General features: G+C 35.8%; 1 pseudogene; it reads left to right on the forward strand.

The window, feature by feature from the left end:
- The first annotated feature begins 19,363 nt into the window (after nt 1–19,363).
- LOC150007383 (small ribosomal subunit protein mS23 pseudogene) overlaps nt 19,364–21,857 on the forward strand; it is an 89,759-nt pseudogene continuing 87,265 nt past the window's right edge.

The following is a 21,857-nucleotide window of genomic DNA, read 5'->3' on the forward strand; positions in this document are numbered from 1 at the left end:
GTGTGGTTACTAAGTAATGTTTGATTTAAATGCTGTATATTACCAACAAGTTAGGATTGATGGATGCCTCAAAGGTCAAGGGTCTAAACACTTGTAAGAATGATTTGGAGAAGTCTTGGGAACTATGAAGTCATATAAAGGATAATGAACCTGAAATGAAGAATAGATAAGAGGGAGACATTAGACTGGAAAAAAGAAATATTGTTACCATGGGGAGAGAGAGAGGAAGAGGGAGGGAATGAACAAGAATTAACTGCAAGGAGAGTGGTTAGAATTGTTATGGATGAGAGGATGAGAAAGATAAGGAGAGGAAAAAATGTGGTTCTATTATTTGAGTTGCCTGTCATTGGCCTAAACTGTCCCTTTGTATAATTAACACCAAAAGTTAACTTAAGGGACTCCCCCGCCCCCAATATTTAGATTCTGACATATATTTTTTCTGTTCTTTTTATTTTTCTTCATGTACATGTAAAATTCATATAATCTAGTCTATAATTTCTTCATGAAGCTCTGAATCATTGGGAAAATATTTTTTTAAGAAAATGATTAACACAAATAAATAATAGTAGAAGTTGTTACTAAGTTTTAGACAGGAGAATAGTTTTTACAAAATATAAAAATGTAATCTAATATTATAAAGCATCAGATAGCATTTAAGATCTTTGCTTTTACTGAAGTAATGTCATGTATAACATTGCCCTCTAAATCCACACTGTTGATAGTAAATGCTAGAGCTAATGATATCTATAAGGATTCACTTACTTTCTAGGAAGGCAGTAGATATAAAGTAAAAGTATATGCTTTGGTCTCAGACAGGCTTCAGTTCAAATTCTGGCTCAGTCACTCCCTATTGTACATTTGGGCACATTATTTAATTTAATCGCCTGCTCTGTAAAAACTAAAAACAAGTTTATAAAGCATACACAGTCCCCTGGGTTCAATAATTGTTCAATAAATGATAACTATCATTACCTTATTTTTTCTTCCTGTTATTTAAAAATAATTAATAATTCTCATCATCAACTTTTCTATTCTGTTTCTCTTGACACCTCTTTTTTCCCCATTTATACACCATTTAGCAGGGCTTTGGATGAAATAGAAGAGTCATCAATTTTAGAACCTTTGGACTGCAAAATATGATAAGTGGCCTTCACATCATCTCTGTTTCAAAATAGTGGAATATCTGGAAAATTCAAGACCAAAGGGATTTTTCTCTTTGCATAATTTGAAGAATAAAATAGCTATGACTTCTTTTGGTAATATCATGTAGTCTAGATTTTTGTTTGTTCAATCATTTCATTTAATAAGAAAAGTGTGCACTTATATCTATACAACAATTCCTAACTAAGTTGTAAATCCTCTGCAATTGCCTTAGGCCTGGATAAATGTCCTTTACATGTCTTACTATTGTTTCTGCTTCCAGTTAGAATGTAGGAGGTCACAAAACATCACTACTCTTGACATAACAATGAGGAGAAATTTAAACTAGATAAAATAAAAAATGTATTTGTTTAAAGCCATCAAAGATCTATGAATCTAATTAAATGTTTAATGGCTCTGAGTGTGGTGTCAGAGCAGATTGGAATCTGGTGGAGATACACACACAGAGCCTACCCACCCTACCTTCCAGTACTGCTCTAGAGAACACCTGCTGACTAAACGACTGCATGGGAACCTAGGAGCTAGACTGGGAAAAAAGAGATTTTGTGAGGTATTTAGGTCCCAAACCTCAATGGAAGGACATACGTGATTCCATCCTTAAGATACTTGAAACTAGAAGTGAAATAACACCAGCTGAAGTAGAAAATCAGCCCCAACACGATTTAACTTATTAAATTGAAGAAGTCAGCCCCTCACTCTAGAGGTCCGGTGAAGAAAAGGGAAGCTGTTTTTTGGAAAATATCACTTATTTTAGTCTTGGTTATTGTTTCATACATGATAACTGACCGACAAACAATAAAAACTAAGACACATGAAAAGAAGCAGGTTCATAATAAAAATAAAAAATATACACAAACTCATAGAGATGTTGAAATTAGTAGAAAAGGACTTTAACTGTTTTAAATATGTTAAATATTTAGAAGAAAAGGTGCACAATATGGATGAAAAGATGTCAGTGACAAAAAAAGAAACTTAAAAAAATATGTAAATTTTAGGATCAAAATACAATATTTGAAATTAAAAAAAAATTCAATGGGCTTAACTGACTAGACAGAGCAGAACCAAAAATTAGTGAACTAAAAAACATGTCAATAGGATTATTCAAACTAAACTGCAGTGAGATAAGTTCAAATGGTCTGTTATGTTTGATTTTAGAGTTCTAGATAGAAATGGGAGCACATGAACTACCTGAGAAATAATGATTAAGAACTGTTCATCATGACTGGATGAAAAAACTCTCAAAGGGAAATGTTTTGCCAATGTGGAAGAGGTGAAACAAACAAACAAACAAACAAAAGAAAAGAAAAAGAAAAAGGAGGAAGCACTAAAAGGCATCAAAATTGATGAGTTCAAAAACTGTTATGAGCAGTGGAAAAATTGTCTCAATAGGTGTATTGCATCAAATGGAGAGTACTTTGAAGGTGACTGAGGTTTAAACATGTAAAAGTAAATACACAGCTTTTTATAAATAAATTCCATTTTTGGATCTTCCCCTCAAAACAAAACAAAACAAAACAAAACAAAAACGTCTCAAATTGATTAAAAACATTACAGAATCAAGAAGCTCAGTGCACCACAGGAAGGATAAATACAAAAAATCCACGCAGAGGCACATCACAGTGACCATGCTGAAACCCAAAGCTAAAGAGAAAAGTGAAAAAGGACCAGAGGAAAAAGACACGATGCATTCAGATGAACAATTATAAGAATGAGGATAACTTGTAATTAGAAGCAATGGAAACAAGAAGACAACATCTTTACAGTGGTGAAAAGGGAAGGAAAAACATCCCTCACTATTAACCTAGAATTCTATCCCCAGCAAAAAATTCTTCAAAAATTAAGGTTAACTTAAGACTGTTTTTCAGATACAGAAAAGCTGAGAGAACATCACCTGCAGTTTATACTGTGAGTAAAGGAAGATCGTTAGGCTGAAAGAAAATGGTCCTGGGTGATAGGTCTATAAGAAGGAATGAAGTACACAGAAAAAGAGAAATACATGGTAAATAAAGAAGACTCTCTAAAATATTTCTTTAAAAGACTATTGATTATTTAAATCAAATATAATTACAACATATTATAAGTTTTATAATTTATATAGAAGCAAAATACAATGATATCACAAAGGGTAGAATGAGATAAATGGAATCATACTGTTGTAAGATTGTTACATTATTTATGAAGTGACATAACATTAATTCAAGGTATCCCATGATAAATTAAAACATATATTGTAATCACTACAAAAACCACCTAAAGAATAATATAAAGAGATATAGCAAAAAGGTTAATAGAAAGCATGAAGTGCAATGAGAAACAAAAAAAAATTGATTAACTCAAAAGATGTCAGAAAAGGACAAAAAAAGAAGACATAGAGACCCTGATAAGGCACACGGAAAACAAATAGAAAGATGGTAAACTTAATCCCAATTATATTAGTAATTACATTAAATGTAAGTGGACTAAATGATCCAATTAAAAGGTGAAAAATTATATTAGGTAGTATATCAAAATAAGATACAAATATCATAATATAAGAGATACACTTTAAAGATAAAAACACAACTAAGCTGAAAGTAAAAGGATGGAAAAATATACCATACTAATATATAATGTCGTCGTCGGCAGCCGTCCGTCTCAAGAGACGATGGTGTAGCTTCTTCAGAGTCTATCTGCACCGCCGAGAATGGTTGTGCAGTCCGACTCGGGAGTGACACGGTATCTGTCTCCTCCCGTGCTGAATCGACATCTTGCGATGACGCTGAAGCTACAGAGCCTGGGCAGGGTAATATGGAGGGTCTGCTGTTGCCCATGCAGCAGACACCCCCTCTCTTCGCAGCTGAAGGGTCCAAGGGAAAGACGGAGTCGATACAGCTTGGGTTCAGGTGCGCCGCAGGAGTTGCCGGTGTTGACTACAACGTCAAACCGCCTTAGGGACTCCGGCTCCGGATTTTCTGTCAGGGTTTACTCCCTTAGCCTTTCCCCTGAAGAGGTATGCCGCAAGGCAGCGGAGGTTTTTTGGAGTCAGAGTTTTCCTTCTCTGATGTACCCTGACTGGAAGATCGAACCAGCGACACTTAGCTCGCAGGCCGACGCTCAATCCACTGAGCTAAACCAGCCAGGGCGTATATAATGTAGAAACCTGGTAATGATACAAAGGTAGAGATCAGAGATAAAATGGAACATTTCATAATCATAAAACACCAATTAATCAGGAAGATATAACAATTGTATGTTAAGTATGAATCTAAAAGCATACCTTCAAATATAACCATAAATACTCATTATTTCTCTCTTCAGAGGCCCCTTCTTCTAGTAGTTCTATAATCTTAGTGCTAATTTAACCATTACAGATGGTCCCAATGTACAATGGTTTTAACTTACAATTTTTCAACTTTATGATGGTGCAAAATCTAAAAAGCAGTAATTATTCAGTAGGAACCATAATTCAAATTTTGAATTTTTATCTTTTCCTAGGCAAACAGTATGTGGTATGTTACTCTCTTGCGATGCTGGACAGTGGAAGTAGGATGATTTTGCCCAACTGTAGACTAATGTAAATGTTCTGAGGACATTTAAGGTGGGCTAGGCTAAACTGTGATGGTTGGCAGATTAGGTGTATTAAGTTCATTTGGACTTAGGTTATTTTCAATTTACAGTGACTTTATCAGGACATAACCCCATTGTAAATTGAGGATCATCTGTACTGTCATGTGGGCTCATGCCTCTGTGGAAATAACACATTACCCAGAGAAAGATAAGATTATTTGACACAGCTGCTTGTCTTTTTTATTGACCCCCTCATAGAAAGCATCCAGTGCAGTGGCATAACATATACCAGGAGCTGAAAATATAGATCATGCCTTGGTACTGCCAGAAACTACTCAAATCACTCTAGCTCAGTTTCCTCATGGGGAAATGGAAATGAAAATGCTTGTCTAATCTTCAGGCTTTTTAGGAAGCCCAAGTGAGGACACGCATGCTGTATTGGATACTTGTAAGGCACTGTGAGCACAATCGTGAACTCACTTTTAGCACCTGCATGATTCTGGCTCATGTGCAGCTGGTGGCCCTCAAGAGCTTTTTGTCCTTATTCATCATTTTAGTCTAGTTTTATCCTGAGTTCTTTACAGATCTAACTGAAGAAGCTCGTAGGACTCTACCTTTAATGTTGGACCTCTTATATCTTCCCAAGAGGAAAATTTGAAGATTCTAAACAGGTTCATTAAACCAGGAGGCTATTTCTATTCTGAGATGTGGCTTGAGATTTCTTAAAGTGAGAATGGAACACATTTAATGAATAACTTTTTAAAAAGGTATTATTTTTCACCTAAAAAGTGGTTTTACATTTGGTTTTGTTTCTGGAGAGAACCTACTTTCTGTGTATGAAAGGAATAGAAAACTCTTTGGGTGGTTTGTCTTTTATAGATGGATTTTTTCTTTTTGTGATAAAATTTCCCTGGAATGAGATGACATCACCAGAACAGGTTTCCTTAGCATATAATAAAATTATAGGACTATGTGAAATTACTGTTTTAAGATTTAGGGAAATTTGAAATTATTTAATTCATTCATATTATGTATTAAGGACTTGCAATTTAAGATGGGCCTCTTTAAAATAATTGATCATATGAATATTATTTAGAAGCTATTTAATTATCTAAAAGTTATATAATCATAAGTCTAAATTTTAATAATATTGATAACAATAATGATACCTGAAGACTAAGAAAGTCTTTTTAGAATAGCACTAGCTAAAATATAATTAACAATAAAGCAACATATAAACACTAGAAAATTATAGAAAATATCTTACGTACTTGTTGTAGCCAAAACATTGATATTATGTTTCATGATATTTTGAACACCTTTTCTTCCATATTTGAAACAAAAGTGTGCCTCCCACATACTTCTATGAGCCTGTGTATTCTTCATATTCTGTTAAAAACAAACATGACTGTTAAGAAAATTTTACTGTTTTAATATTTAGTATGACTGCTTATTTACTTGTTAAATTTCTTAACATAGTATAGGCCAATTTGGTGCCTGCAGTGTGTCTGAATAGCTGTCTGCTGTGGACATGGTTTCTTAATCAGCAGTAACTTGAAAAAAATATTGGGGAATGCAAAAAGGTGATAAGGGAAAGTGATAAGGGCACTCCAGGAAATGCTCTTGGTGCCAGGAGGCAGAGTGTTAGGGGAAGCTTGGGGTGTGGTAAAAAGTAGGATCAGAGGGTTCTGCCACTTACTGTGTGTCTGATCTCAGGAAGATCCATCTACACTGAGGCTTCAGTTTCCTTATATGTAAAAGGGGGTAGTAATACCTGTCCAATAGGATTGCTGTGATTAGGACAGAGATTATGTTTGCAAATAATTTAATGCAATGATAAGGATAGGTACATAGCAAACACATGCTAGATTCGACGAACAGTGTGAAAATTAACTTTTCGACTGAAATGGGGTATAAGAAACTCTATCATTTCCATCTTGATTTACTTAAAAAAGTTCTGTACATATATGATTAGTACTAAGTCAGCGGGTTATCATAAGAAAAACTTCATTGAAGAAGTAATTTCTCAAAGAGCAAAATAGAACCAGAGTCATGGAAATAAGGAACAGACTGACAGTGACCAGAGGTGAGGGGGGAGGGGAGAAGGAGGAAAAGAAGTGGAAGGGTCTAGTCAAGGAACTAACATAAATGACCCATGGACATGGACAATAGGGTGGGGATTGACTGTGGGAGAAGGGGTAGGTGGGTGGGGTAGGGGAGAACAATGGGACAAATTGGGACAGCTGTAATAGAACAACAATTAAAAAAATGAAAAAAGTAATTTCTCTGCAACATCATCCATTAACATGAGATTGCAGCCTTGGCATTTTCAGTGAGGCTTTACTCTAAAAAGAAAAAAAAAAGAAGTTATTGGTGTTATTATTATTATATGTTAATTTCTTGTTATAATCTATTGTTTCCACAAAATACTATCTGTTTTGATAACTGAGGTGAATCAGAAAATTTTAAAACAAAATCAGTTTATGTATTTAATTTCTTAAGCTAAAAAGGTACTTAGCATATAGTTTTAATGAAGTTATTTGCCTAGAGGAAAATCAATAATTTCTCCATTCAGAAACTTGGATGTTTCCCTTAAAGCATGCTGGTTGAAAACAGAAAATCCAAACTGCAAAAAAAACATGTTTATTGACAAGTGGGAAGATGTTGCTAGGCTTTTTCATAAGCTCTCTAAAGATTATTGCTTTATATGAAAAGAAATCTTAATTGCCCTTGATCAAGATGTTTAAGTCTTAGCATTATGTTTCTACTTTGTAATACACACCCAGTTCACAATGATAATTCCCTTGTAGTTTGTGGTGATTAAGGGGAATCATAACAGACAATTGATAGACTTGCTGTGAGTTGACTAAGATGGAAAGAACTTTGAATTATTCTTGCTAATTTAACCCATATGCTTTAGAGACCCAGAGATAAATGGTTGCTATGTATTATTTGCTAATACAAAATGGTAAGTTTTAGCACACAATACTAACAAACCTGCAACTGACTTGAGAGAGTGTGGGGAAGGGTACTTGTATTAACTTTTATTTAGAAAAATATGAATTTATCTAAAGCTAACAATTATTTTTCTACTTGCTTGTTCTGTTCTAGTACTATTCATGTCTCAGAGCCCTTACGGTTACTGTGTCCCCTGCCTGGCTTGCTCTTCCTCAGGTGCTTGCATCGTCCACTTCTTCACCTTCTTCAAGTCTTTGCTCAAGTCATCTTCTGAGTTGCCTAATCTGATCCCCCTACTTAAAATTACACATTCCAGTGCTCCCAGTCTCCCTTAATCTGCTCTGTTTCTTTCTAGAGCATGAACCTAATCATCTTTCAGTGCACTATATCTTTTAAAAATTTATTTGTTTATTTTCCCTCTCCCCTATCAAATGTAGACTCTCAGGGGTTTTGTTTGCTTTATACTATGCTGTATTTCCAGTGGCTAGACTACTGTCAGATACATAGTGAAAAGAAATTTTTTGAACAAATGAATAAGTATATTAATAAATGAAGAAATAAATAACTAGATAGATTCAATGTAATAGCTTGAGCACCTGAAAATGATTCTAATTGATTATTTGGCTGATTGCCCCAAACCAGGACTCATCAATGGAATGTGCCAAATGAATTTAAAATGCCAGAAATAAGTTGGTATTTTGTAGAAAGATCATCTAAAAAATTTAGGGAGATTTGGCATCTCCCAATTTTATTCCTCAGAGGCTATAAAATAAACACTTTCTTCACTAGACATTAAGAAATTCATTGGCAAGGGGAGTGCAACATTCTTGAAAAAGACTTCATTGGCTCTTATCTCTAAGTGGGATGATACCACCACGTGTTAGTATTTGATATTGACCTAGGCTGAATAGCAGTACTTAATTATCCAGGCAAAGTGGTATGGTTTCCATAATAATAAGCAGGGTGAGAGTGATAATAATAAACTTTGACATGCATAAGACATTGGAAATTGCTAATTGATTATGGAGATTCTAGAACTGAAATTGATGATATTCCACTAAGGTCTTACTTAAAAAATTTCTTCATTTGGCAGTGACCGTAATGGCCCACTGCAATGGAAATTCATGATCTCTTCCACACTTGCCAAACCTGCATCAGATCATAGTCTCAGAGTCTCACTAAGAAGGGACCCTCTAGCAGTATCAAGTGTATCTTTTTTTCTAGTAATTTTCTAGTATTTTAAAGAGTGTATTATTAGTGATGAAATTTATTATTTGATCCATAAGTAGCAGGATATCAAAACTAGTTTTTGACTAAACTAGATAGGGAAGGTCTAAATATTCTCAGAGATAGATAAGGTGATCAAATTGTTGTGGGTATCCACTTTTGGGAAAAGGATGCACATATTTTCATTTGACATATAAGTATTTTCTTTGTGTCAGTTGTTGCTGTTGTTTGTAATTATATGTATAGGAAGAAAGTTGTATTTGGGTGCAGACATCAAAAGGTCTAATTATTGGTGATTGTATATCATGCACCGCCAGCAACTGTTTCTATCGTGTTCTAGCTTGTTTTCTGTATCAGTCGTTTTGAGTCTTGGTTCAGCTCCTATCTCTTGTTTATTAATTTTTCTACTCTCCGTAGTCTACAACGTGTAGTCAATGCCATACAATTTAGTCTTTAACTATATATTACCTTCGTTTTAAGTAATTTTCTCTATTAGTACTTTTACTCTCCTTGAGATCATATTATTTTAAGGTGAGGATGTCATACATTCCCTTTTGTGCTATGCTTAATAACGTCTGAACTATTAATCTAATGGAACTTCCATTTCCATGCTACCTCTTTTTATCTAATACTTCATACTCATTTAGAATTTAGACAAGCAAAGATTCAACAACTCAATTATGACAAGCCAAATAGACAAGTATTGACATCCAAATTCTGAAAGTCTGGGAACATTAAAATGTCTCAGCATTTCTGGAAAGAAATCAAACCACCCATTCTTTATTTTATAAAACTAACCAGCAGAGGGAGCAAAAGAGATATATAAGTCCCTGTTTCTGCTTAGGGACTTGCCATGATGCTTATTGTCTAGAGCATAGGCAATATTTTAATATCTATATCCTCTAATCCCAAGGCAGAAATTTTACTGTATAATTACCACTTAACTGTGAATTCAATTCTAAGAAATTCTGTCTGCAGGATTTCTCTCTATAATATTGAGTCCCATGGAAACCTTGAAAGCTACTAGGTGAAAACTCAGGAATTTTGAGTGAATAAAATAATTAGCTTTTGAGCTATTACTTAGAACAGATGATATTAATAAGTTTCTGCTATGTTTTGTGTTATCTAAAACCTTTCAGTAGGTTTTCTTACATACCCATAATGGAGGTTTTACTATATCAAAATAAAATTGTATTTTCTATATGATTAGAAAAATAACAAAGAGAAGGTCCATCTGAAGATAATCTTTAAATATATCTATGTATACATATGTAGTAAATTTACTATATATAACATGTGTCTACATTCTCATGTAAAATGTCTTTTAAAACATTATAGGTCAAAAGAGCTTCTTACTATCCTGGGGCATTTTAGTTTAGACAACTCTGTCAAGTATAGTCATGCAGATGACCAAAGACGTGTGTGGATTATAGAATTCATTGAAAAGCTTTAAGAATGCCATTTCTTGCATTCTTTTTTATAAGTTCAATATGAGGGCTCACTGAATGTATTATATCTTATATCCAAAACTGTCTTTCAAATTTAATAGTTATCTTAACCTACAGCCACAAGAGAAGTAAAGAAGAAAAAAAGAAGAAAAATCTGTGATAATGCAAAGCTAATAAGTTTAATATGAATCCTTTTATTCACTTGCTAAAGAATATCAGGAAAGGGAAACATTATCATACATTTCATTTTTAAAGGGAAAATAATTATAAATTGTATCTGTGTGGTTTGTGTTGGGGATGTATAAAATCACACCAACAAAATGTAAACATACTCTGGGGATTCCGAGGTATCAGGGCATGGTTGACATCTTCATTATTCTCATAATTTTTGACCTTGGGTGGAATTATGTCAGATTTAGTTATTTGAGTTGATTTTCCAAAACAAGTCATATAGAGATTCCCCTGACTGAGGCTAATGAGATAATTTTTATGAGGAGGTGAACTTGGGGAAGTTTGTGTGTGTGCATGTGCTTGTGTCTGTATGACTGATCAACAACAGAAATATTTTTAATATCTGCCTCAAGGAAGAAACAAACTTTATAACTATTGTGAAAATCCCCTCCCCACCCCATCTCTTTCTATCCTGTAGCAAGTTAGTTTGTTTTAGAATGTGGTCATTCTCTGTGCTGGAGACATAAAATCTCTGTAACTGGACCTCCATGGGGGACATCTCCGTCTTCTGGCTGGGTGATTAGGTTGTGCAACTCGGGGAAAGAACAGCATTATGCCTTGAGAAGAATGCTTCACTGAGTGTTTTGTAAGAACATACAGAAGAGAAATGAATAAACCAATGTTGGCATTCATTTCATTAAAGACATTAATAAAGTAGAGTTTGAAAACTCAAAATCAAAAAGCACCTTTTACTTTAAAATAATTTAAACCCCTAGGGAGATTTCACTGTCTAGTGCTTCTTAGTAATGTAGCTTAAAGAAGCCCATTGTTTTAGATTTTTTTTGGTGAAGTAGGTATGGATAATATTCAAGCTTGCTGAAGTGATTCAAAGGTTGGGGGAAGGTGCTGGAGAGGGGTCGGACTGGTATGGTTCAGTGAGTTGGCTTGGACTAGTCATCCAGGCATGTCAGTTCTAGACACAACTTCATCACTTAGTGATTGCTTGACCTTGGCCAGTTAAACAAATTTGTTTCCTTATCTTCCCAAAAGCTTACTTTAAAAAAAAAATAGAATAGCATGATAAAATGAAGGAACTTTGAAAATACCTAGCATGCTATTAAAATATGAGCTATCTTTATAAACATTATTTTTAATATTAAAAATACTCAAGTAGATGATCATTATGGCTATTTTAAATGCATTTTTATTATACTCTATATAGTTTGGAAGTAATAAAACTTAAATAGGAGTAAGCCAAAGTGCTCTGACCTTTGTGAATAGGGTGAAAAAAAAAGAGCGTTCATTAGGATATTTATGGTGATTAGGGAGATGACCTTAATAGGTTATCAAATTCACAACCTTTCACAATGGACCAGTTAAGCCAATTCTATTAAATGTGATTTTCCATTGTTTACAAAGACTACTACAGCCAACCAAGGCTCTATTCCAATACAAGTAGTTTCAATATCATGTAATCTTTTCTTATGTAATTCTCGATTCTGGGGCCACGCTAGCAAAGGGAAAAATTGAAATATTTTGATTGTTGCAAATTTGTATTTCTCTGACTCGGCTCCTATTCACTATGTAAGACCATCCTTATGTGTCTACTAAATAGTTATAGTATTCTTAAGATTGTTGTCATCTACAGTCAGCAAACTTATCCTATATTATATTTTCTTTCTCTCTCACCTTGACTCCATAAACAGCAACTTTAATGCCAATGAAAAATTGGAAATGATTCTAGAAGTTACGGTGTCTGTGCCCAGGCTGCCAGTGTCTGTTACTGTGTGTGTTGATGAATCTGTCATAGCATCATCTGCCAATATCTCTTACTGTGGGGGATGGGACTAGCTCCAATGCTGCAGTTGCCTGTGTGCGCCATACCTGTCCCAGCAGTTCTTATTTTTACTTGTTATTCTGTGGATTCTTTCATGTTCTGGTACTTGGCTATGAGTCTGAAAGCTCGTGGGGAATCTGAGTGACTGACATTGTGCTCTCCTCATGGTTAAATCTTCCCTTTGATTTTGGCATATCATCCTTGAACCAAATATATTTGCCTTTTTTTTTTTTCTGTAAGTTTTACCCAGGATGGGTTTCAGTCTCCTATGTAATACTCCCTAGCAGGTATACCTTAGATTTCTGCTAGACACAGGTGAATATTGTTTAGGCTTCAATTGATACACTTACTATACATAAAATACCGCAGTAAAATCTATCATACTCTCTTAAAGCCTTTCCCTTCAGTTGGGTTCTTAGAAAAAGAGAAGACTCTCTGTTTTCTAGTAGTGCTTTATACACTTTGTGTACTTCATACACTTATGGGTCATGGTCAGCTCTCTCAACCACAATTTTTGCAAAAATATCAATCTCAATTTTAAAATTAAAGGTGTTTTTTGATAGATTCTTACTCATCTTTGTGGTTGTAGGCTTGAAGTATTCTTAAATATATTTACAAGGAAGGACACCTTATTCTAAAATGTACCTTCTCTCTTACACAAGGTTTCTTTGTTTGTCAAGCGTAAATGACGCGATGAAGCATTATTTATGGGGTCCTAACATAACCCCCATTCTCAGTATGCCTAGTGTTATTGGAATCACATGAAGCATACATGCCTTTTAAATGATGCATAAGAATGAAGTGTTATAGCAGGCTCCTCGTTTACCCTGGCTTGTAGTTTCCTGAGAGATGCCAGAATTGGCCAAGAAACTTCTTTTTAAAAAGATGGAAAAAATTCCATGGAAGACAAACATAGATCACTTTAAAAATCATTTTTCTCTCATTTTTATTCAGTCCTTTCATCCATAAGTATTAAAGCCTACTTTTGAAAGGTACACATAACATATTTGTATGAAATATAATAGCAGAGATTTTTAGAACCATTGAGACATTTGATAAATGTCAGTTTGAAACAAATGACTTTCTTCCTGGATGAATAAACTTTCAAGTAGACATCAAATTTGGATGTGTCTCTTAAAGATGTCAATTCATTCGTGAGTATCAGAAAGCAGATTGACATGTTTTGTCAATGAATTTTTTCCTAATTTATTTTAGTATATCTTAAAAGGTCTTTCCTTCATAGTGATCCCATGAGATATTCTGGGAAAGAAGGTTGCTGTGGACAGTGAGCTTAGAAAAGGCTTCATTCTACTATCAGAGGTCCTGCAGGGGGAAAATCCTGCAAAAAGCTGTTTAACTCATTTAACCCAGCTAGTTTCAAACTAATTTGACTGCAATAACCACCCCTACCCCCATATTTTTAAAACAGGAACATATTTAACACTTTGTGGAAAACACTTTGGTAATTATTGCTGTTTTAACCTCTTCAACTAACTCTTTTTACTGAATACATCATTTATCCCAATTTTCCCTTCAATAAATATTTCAGGTATTTTACTGATTTGAGTCAACTAGGAGTTTTGATATGGCTATACATATAGTGTCATTCTACTCACAGTTTCATATGTATTTTCCACACAGCTTTTTATGTGGCAAATTATGTGCTTGAATTAGGTTTTCATCACAGGGTAAGGCAAAAGAAGAAAGGATCTAAACTTGTATTCTTTAGGAGAGACCCAAGCACTTTCTTAGAACCTAAACAGTGCTCTTTCTTGCCTGAGAAAATACAAAATATGTGAGACTGTCAAGAATGGACAGACATGTCAGAGGAGACTGAATTCAACAGCTTCAAGACACTATAGATACCATTTAGTGTTTGTCTCTTCTTCTGTGCCAGGAATCAGAGGCCCAGATTGCCAAAGTTACTGGCCTCAGGTGAGGCAGCAGTTGTAGCTGAACTAGGTTTAAGCCTGGCCTCCTGTCTCTTTGTCCTCTTAAGTTTTATGCTAAATTTGGGGCCTCTCAGACCTCTCTACAGTAGTTGAGTCTTGTCTCAAATTCACCTGTGCTATTTTCATCAAGAACAGAAGTCTACAACTACTGTCCTCGGTTTTGAAATGCAGAGCTGTATAGTTGAAAATGCATAGCACATGTTAAAAGTTTCTTCCAAAAACTAAACTCCACCAATGTATTTATAAACAAAAAGTTGTACATGATGTGTGTGTGTGTAAGCTGGTAATGGTGATCATAGTGGTGGGATGGGTTGGGTAAGGAATGGAAATGTACACTCTAATTGACTTAACTAGGCCAGAAGTACTATTGTTCCGGCCTTTCAGGAAAAAATAAGATAAATATAACTGTCATTGTATTTAAATAATTGTTGGATTTTTTTTTTAATTTCTGTTTTGGTGGTTAAAGATGAATTGGTAGCAATTATTTTCTCATTTTTTTCTGACTTGGATAATACTAACCTTGCTATGTACAACCCAACTGAAAATGCAGATCCAATGACTAATATGCTGGCTGTGTTAAAATGACAGGAAGGCAATGTTTGCAACTCATCTCTCTATTTACCATTTCCTTCTATTCTAGATTAATGTTAGTCTCCTCTTTTTTCTTTTTCTTTTTCTTTTTAATGTTATTTTTTTGATTTTTCAATTACAGTTGTCCCATTTGTCCCCCATTGCTCCCCCCCACCCAGCCCACCCCTTCTCCCACAATCATATCCCTCCCCATTGTCTATGTCCATGAGTCCTCCATACACGTTCCTTGACTAAACCCCTCCCTCACTTATTCCCCTTCTCTCCCACAGCCTCCCCTCTATTGACTGTTGTTCTGCTCCTTGTCCTATTTAGTTCATTAGTTTATGTTGTTCTTTAGTTTCCTGTATTATGTGATATCATATGGTATTTTTCTTTCTTTGCCTGGCTTATTTCACTAAGCATAATTCTCTCTAGTTCCATCCATGTTGTCACAAATGGCAGGAGTTCCTTCTTTCTCTCTGCTGCATAGTATTCCATTGTGTAAATGTACCACAGTTTTTTTGATCCACTCATCTACAGATGGGCACTTAGGCTGTTTCCAGCACTTAGCTATTGTAAACAGTGCTGCTATGAACATAGGGGTGCATAAGTTCTTTTGAATTAGGCTTTTAGGATTTTTGGGGTATAATCCTAGCATGGAGTCTCTGGTTCAAAAGGCATTTCCATTTTTAGTTTTTTGAGGAAATTCCATATTGTTTTCCATAATGGCTGCACCAGGCTGCATTCCCACCAACAGTGCAGTAGGGTTCCCATTTCTCCACATCCTCGCCAGCACTTGTTGTTTGTTGATTTGTTGAGGATGGGCATTCTGACCAGTGTGAGGTGGTATCTCATTGTGGTTTTTATTTACATCTCTCTGATGGCTAGTGATGTTGAGCATTTTTCATGTGTCTATGGACCTTCTGTATGTCCTCTTCAGAGAAGTGTTTGTTCAGTTCTTTTGCCCATTTTTAAATTGGGTTGTCTGTTTTCTTGATGTTGAGCCGTACAAGCTCTTTATATATTTTGCAGATCAATCCCCTGTCTGAGATATTATTGGCAAATATATCTTCCCATATGGTTGTTTTCCTTTCCATCTTGCTCATGTTTTCTTTTGCTGAGCAGAAACTCTTCAGTTTGATGTAGTCCCATTTGATTATTTTTTCTTTATTTCTCTTGCCTTAGGAGATGTATCCGTGAAAATACTGTTACGTGGGATATCTGAAATTTTCCTGCCTATGTTTTCCTCTAGGACTTTTACAGTGTCATGGCTTACATTTAAGTCTTTTATCCATCTTGAGTTTATTCTCATGTGTGGTGTAAGTTGGTCGTCTAGTTTTATCTTTTTGCATGTCCCTATCCAGTTCTCCCAGCACCATTTGTTGAAGAGGCTCTTCTCCCTCCATTTTATGTTCCTTCCTCCTTTATTAAATATTAGCTGACTGTTTAGTCCTGGATTTATTTCTGGACTCTATTGTGTTCCATTGATCTATATGTCTGTTCTTATGCCAGTACCAGGCTGTTTTGATCACAGTGGCTTTGTAGTAATGTTTGATGTCTGGTATTGTGATTCCTCCTGCTGTGTTCTTCTGTCTCAAGATTGCTTTGGCTATTCAGCGTCTTTTTTGGTTCCATATGAATTTTTGGAGTATTTGTTCTAGGTCTGTCAAATATGTCATTGGTATTTTAATAGGGATTGCATTGAATCTGTAAGTTGCTTTGGGTAGTATGACCATTTTGATGATGTTGGTTCTTCCCATCCAAGAACATGGTATTTGCTTCCACTTATTTGTATCTTCCTTAATTTCTTTCTTCAATGTTACATAATTTTCAGAGTACACGTCTTTTATCTCTTTGGTTAAGTTTATTTTTAGGTACTTTATTTTTCTTGTTGTTATAGTAAATGAGATTTTCCTTTTTTGTCTCTGTCTCTGATATTTTATTGTTGGTGTACAGAAATGCCTTAGATTTCTGTATATTTATTTTGTACCCTGCTATTTTGCCAAATTCACTTATTATATTGAGTAGTCTTTTAGTGGAGTTTATAGGGTTTTCTAGGTATACTATTATGTCATCTGCATATAATGATAGTTTTACTTCTTCTTTCCCAATTTGGATGCCTTTTATTTCTTTTTCTTGTCTGATTGCTGTGGCTAGGACTTCCAACACTATGTTCAATAGGAGTGGAGAGAGTGGACATCCTTGTGTTGTTCCTGATTTCAGGGGGAATGCTTTCAGTTTTTGTCCATTGACTATGATGTTGGCTTCATGCTTCTCATATATAGCCTTAATTATGTTAAGGTATGCTCCCTCTATTCCCATTTTGCTAAGTGTTTTCATCATAAATGGGTGTTTTACTTAATCAAATGCTTTTTCTGCATCTATTGATATGATCATGTGATTTTTGTCTTTCATTGTGTTTAGGTGATGTATTATATCTATTGATTTGTGAATATTAAACCATCCTTGCATCCCTGGGATGAATCCCACTTGATCGTGGTGTATGATCTTTTTGATGTGTTGCTGGATCCTGTTTGCCAATATTTTGTTGAGGATTTTAGCATCTATGTTCATCCTTTGTCTGTGAAACTCCTTATTTCACCTTTCATTTTGAATGAGAGCCTTGCTCGGTAGAGTATTCTTGGTTGTAGGCCTTTGTTTTTCATTGCTTGAAATATTTTTGACCATTCCCTTCTGGCTTGTAGTGTTTCTGTTGGGAAATCGGTTGATAGCCTTATCAGAGCTCATTTGTATGTTATTTGCTGTTTTCCTCTTGCTGCTTTTAGGATTCTCTCTTTGTCTTGGAATGTTGCCATTTTAATTATGATGTGCCTTAGAGTGGGTTTTTTTTTTTTTTTTTTTTTTTTTTTTTTTGGTTTCTCTTCATTGGGACTCTCTGTGCTTCCTGAACTTGCATAACTTTTTCTCTCATCAGGTTGGGAAAATTTTCTGTCATTATTTCTCCTATCAGCTTTTCTATTCCTTGTTCTTCTGATCCCTCTTTAATTCCAATGACTTGGATGTTATTTTTCCTCATGCTATCCTGTAATTCCCTTACATATTCTTTGTACTTTTTCAATATTTTTTCATTTTGCTTATTGTCTGGGAATTTTTTTCTACATTGTCCTCTAACTCACTGATTCAATTCTCTGCTTCATTTAGCCTGCTTTTCATTGATTCTACTGTGTTTTTCAGTTCAGAGATTGCATTCTTCATTTCTTCCTGGTTCTTGTTTATAGTTTCTATGTCCTTTTTTTTAATTCTGGTGTAGTTCTCCGTAAGTTCCCTGTAATTTTCTTGGAGCTGTTGGTAACTTCCTTGGAGGTTGTCATAGTTGTTTTTGAGGTTGTCGAGTATACTGAGCTTCTTCACCATCATTGTTTTGAATTCCATGTCTGACATTTGGGCTATGTCTATTCCATTTACCTCTCTTTCTGGGGATTCCTCTTTTCTTTTCATTGAGGGGTTGTTTCTGTGTCTTACCATGTTGGATTCTTCTTGTTCATTTTTGTTTTTTGCGTTTATGTGCTTTGACTTCCCACCTTTGTGGTATGAGATTCTTTATAGGAGATCTGGGGATTTCAGTGGTGCAGTCTCTTTGATCTCCTGAGCCTGATGTTCTTGGGTTACCCTTTATGTCATTTGTTTATGCTGTCTGGTTATATTTCAGATGCTCTTTGGTGAGATCTTCCCTCTGGCTAGTTGATTGAGAGACTCTGTCCACTTTGTCTTGAGTTCTTTTGTGGAGATGCTGCTAAAAACATAAACACACAGCCCAGGCAGGAAACCCACACCTTCAAAAATATCCCCCACCCTCTATCCCGCTATCATCAGCAAATGAGCCAGTATTAATATAAATGCAGAGAGGTTAGGGCTTTTATACTATAGGAAGAATAGATAAGAGTTGTTTTTAAAGAGGAAAAATATGATTTTTGAGAGAGGAAATGATAGATTAATAATAGTAGCAAGTAGTGTCGAGACTATGCAAGACAGTAGGTAATATTTACATTGTATGTTAATAATAATAAAATAAAAAGAGAGAAGAATGCAGAATATAGTAAGAAAGTGGAATTGTATAGTATTAGATTTCTATAGTAGTTACATTCTGTTTATTTAGAGTGAAAGGGAGGCTAAACAAAACAGACAAACAAATAAACAAAAATTAAAGGGTAAGGTTAAGAATGAGAGATGGTTTGAAACAAATGAAAGAGATAGTTAAAAATAATTTTTTAAATAAAAGTAAAAATTAAAATTAAAATAAAATATAAGAAAGTAAAAAAAATTAAAATAAAATAAAATACAAATAAAAAAACGAAAATAGAAATAAAAATTTAAAAATATATATATACAGAAGGAAAGTTTTTACTCAGTTCAACTTTTGTGTGTTGTCTTCTTTTTCTGGATCCACAGCTGGTCTAATGAGGGGGGCCAGAGGTTCCTGATCTTTGCAGGTTTGGCGCCTGTTTGGAGCTGGCCGGGGTGCTTGTGCGTGCATGCACATGCTCGTGCAAGGTGGCCTGCGCGCTAGCCTCAGGCCTGCCAAGCTGCGCCCCGGGAGTCGGTCTCTCGCCCATTGGGGCGGGGCCTCGGACACTTGTGGAAGTGGGCGTCTGTGAGTCGCCGCTGCCTGCTGTTCTGGCGCCACAGCCGCCCGCTGTTCCCACACCTGCCTGCGTGGGCATGAGCAGAGCTAGTGCAAATGGGCTCTGCTCCCGCCTGGTGCCCACTGGGGCTGGCCAGGGGTTTCTGTGCACAGTCTTCTGTGTGCCCAGCCCTGCACTGTTGGGGCACTGATTTTATGTCTGTTGGGGTGTGTCCAAGGGGCATCCAGACACGCGGCTGGCAACCTGGTTGTGCGCCTGGGCCAGTGTATGAGGGCACTTCCCTGTGCGCACCTGTGCTACCCGAGGGGAGGGTTAGGGAGTGGGCGAGCATACTTCTGCCCTTGCGCTCCTCAAGAATGTCCTATCACCCTCAACCTTTCCTCCTCTCTCTGCAGTTCACAAGAGAAAAAAATAAAGGAAAACCACGTTCTCACATGCACAGCAGTATGTTGTTTCTTGTCTTTCAGTGCCAGATGCCACCTGGTCCTCTCCTGTCTCTGCCAGTGGGCAGAGATCCGCTCTCCTCCCGATTCCTCTCTGCGGAAGCCTGTAGTCGCTAAAAAGCCTTTGTGTACTTCCAGCCGCAGCTCAGGGAGCCTCCCCAGTCAGAAATCCCGTCTTGTCTCTTTCCTCCTCTATCCTCACCAAATAGGTTGCTCCCAGATGGTTTTCTCTAATCCAGCATTGCCAATGCTCAATTCCTGCCTGTGTCCAGCTGCTCACCGAAATGTTCTGTCTGCAGTTAGCCCAAACTACAGACGGGTCTTGGGAGCCAGAAAGCGCAGCCTCCCCTCACTCCTTCTCCATCTTTTCTCATTAGTCTCCTCTTAACCCATCAAGCTAAACCCTTTTATAGGGAATACAGATTTTATTGCAATTACCTGGAGGAATCTTCACTCAAGTATTGGTTAGAAGACCTTTGGGTTGAGGAGAGGTTTTAACAGGGCAATAAGCACTGCAGAATTATGTCCAGCTGTGTACAAATATTTATGAGAACAATCACAGCAACTGAAATAATTGATGCAAAGAAAAACAATTACCAAACATAAATGCCATTGTTTGGATACAGCAGAATACTCCATAGCTTTCTGCTTAATTCCTCTCCATTATGGTTGTATTTTTTTTAACTCTCAAATAATCAGAAAAATTTCTGAAATCAGAAGGTGGTTACCAAGAACTGCGTAATCCTAATTAGTATTATTTTCAAGAACAAGGACTCTTCTTTTTTTTTTTTTGAACAATTTTATTGAAATAAGATTTATATATTATTATGTTCACCCCTAGTAAAATTGATGACTTTTGAGTAAATGTATGAAGTTGTGCAACTATTATGACAATTAAGTTTTCAAATATTTTCATCTCCCCTAATGGAAATTTAAAACCCTTTAGATGGGCTTCATAGGAGAGAAGTTTGGAGACTGGAATCATCTTTATGCAGATCCAGTCCAACACAGGACTCCCCAGCAAAGTAGGGCACTATGTGTCAAGACTGGGAATTAGGAGACCTGGTTGCTGGGTGTCCTTAGAAGTGGTTCTACCTCCTGTTTTTCTGTGTCTTCCATGGTTCCCAGAGACTGAACTTCCCATGCTCTCATTTGTCAGATAATCTTACTTCTTGCTTCTGGCATTCATTTCTTTTCCCGATTGTTTTTCTTGTTCTTCCCTATTTCCCTCCCTCACCCACTGAGGCTGAGATAGGTTGCAGGAGCTCATCTATCAGGCATCTCTGAGCATCTTGTCATTTAGATACTACCTCCATTTTCCACACTTTTGTCTCCCTGAAGTCTGGTCTTTACCCACACATAGGACTTGTTTTAAGAAGTTAGCTGTTATTTTCATCACCATCACCATTGTCGTCATCATCATTTCTCTACTTGTCATGTGACTCAGAGCCTGCTACCTTCGGTTTCTTCTCAATGCTCTGATTCAGGACTCTTCTTAAAGAAAATAAAAAGAGAGAAATATATTCTGACCCATTTACTAAAACATGGCATGATATTTGACAATTAAAACATGTAAATAATAACAAAATTATTTTTTAGAAATTGTAATTTATTAATCACTGCAGCATTGACATGGATTATAAAATAGTGATAAAATATGAGGAGAATAATATTTATTTACAAGGCTATTTTGAAGTTCATATAGATTTATATATTTCTTATTATAAATCTAGTTTCCAGGAAATTCGAATCCAGAATCTAGGAACATTGAATTTCAGCATAAAGACGATACTTCACATAAATTTTGCTGGCTTTATCACCTTTCCCTCTTCCAGAATTCTGTAGAATATAGTCTTCATGAGACCCACTTAGGATGTTTATTTCTTAGGCACCCCTTCTCTGCATTTCACTGCTTTCACTACTCCTTGCCACCGCATGCC

This window comes from Furipterus horrens, unplaced genomic scaffold (genome assembly GCF_987537825.1).
Source record: "Furipterus horrens unplaced genomic scaffold, mFurHor1.1.pri manual_scaffold_6, whole genome shotgun sequence".
NCBI lineage: Eukaryota > Metazoa > Chordata > Mammalia > Chiroptera > Furipteridae > Furipterus > Furipterus horrens.